Raw genomic sequence first — 1,507 nt, forward strand, 5'->3', positions numbered from 1 at the left:
GAACATGCTCGGACAGTGCCGTTAGTGCTCCACTGGCACAGGTGCTAGTCATCGAGTATGGTTCAATTACAATTTCACTTGCCCCAACAGGTCTTCACAAGCAAAGTTTAGTGTCCAATGAAGGAGAGGTTGGCATGGGTGCCAGTCGTCGGATTTGGTTCAATTACGATTTCAGATTTCAAATTTCAAATTACAAATTCCAAATTCACTTGCCTCAATCAGGGTTTTTAGTGTCCAATGAAGTATATATATATTGATAGAAAGGACAACAAAAGAAAGAAAGAGACTTCGATATTATGTAAATAGAGGAAATTATCTGTAAAAATATGTGACACTTATTCGGTAACCATGATAAAACTCCAAGTTTCAGATGCCGGGGTGGGAACCCACGCCAACATTTTTCACAGGCATTTTCAATGGCCGGATAACTGAAGAGATGTTGGCGTGGATTCCCACCCCGGCATCTGAAACTTGGAGTTTTATCATCACCGCCACTGCCACCGCCGCCACCACCGTCACCATCGTCGTCGTCATCATCGTCATAATCATCATCATCATCATCAGCAGCAGCAGCATTATATATCCATTTTGCATGCTGGTATGGGTTGGATGGTTTGACAAGAACTGGTAAGGCCAGGTGCTACACACCAAGTTCCAAAGTCTGTTTTGGTTTGGTTTCTAAAACTGGATGCCCTTCCTAACTCTAACCACTCTACAAAATGCACTGGGTACTTTTTATGTGGCATCATCACCAGTGTTTTTTTACATGGCACCAGTACCTAAGACATAGAATCCTGTTTTTAAGATCACAATTTTTTTGTGGGATCACTACTATCATCTTCATGGTGCCAGGGGTTGGATGGATTACCATAGTTCAAGAGATTTGTTATTGGGAGCCATGTGTTTGTACATGCCATCTACTTTGGTCTAAACATCTAATGTCCCTCCTATTGTCAACCACTTTATGGACTGTACTGGTTGCATTTTCTCGCATTGCCTACATTTGAAAGTTTGAATGATACTGAATGACACAGGACTACAAGGACCTCTCAAACCCTATACTTTCTCTGCCCATTTACCAGCCACTTTCCATTGTGTACAGAGTGAATTTTTCATGGTACAAGTACTAGGATGTTGTTATGTTCAGCAGTCAATCTAGATGAGGCAGAATTTCATGGCTGTACATCATGATACAAGCACTGGAGGGGAAAAGGTGCCTCATTCACAGAAATTCTAGAGAATACTCAATAATCTAAAACAATGTCTGGAGAGGAAGAGCAGGAGAAGAGAATGAGAGTGAGAGAGAGAGAAAAAAGAGAGACAGAAAGAGAGAGAAAAAGAGAGAGAAAAAGAAAGGGAGGAGAGAGAGAGAGGGGAGAGATAGGGGAGAGAGGGGAGAGAGGGATAGAGGGGGAGAGGGAGACAGATAGACAGAGAGAAAGTGAAAGAGAGAGAAAGAGAGAGAGAGAGAGAGAGAGAGAGAGAGAGAGAGAGAGAGAGAGAGAGA

The sequence above is a fragment of the Octopus bimaculoides genome, chromosome 5, assembly GCF_001194135.2.
Source record: "Octopus bimaculoides isolate UCB-OBI-ISO-001 chromosome 5, ASM119413v2, whole genome shotgun sequence".
NCBI lineage: Eukaryota > Metazoa > Mollusca > Cephalopoda > Octopoda > Octopodidae > Octopus > Octopus bimaculoides.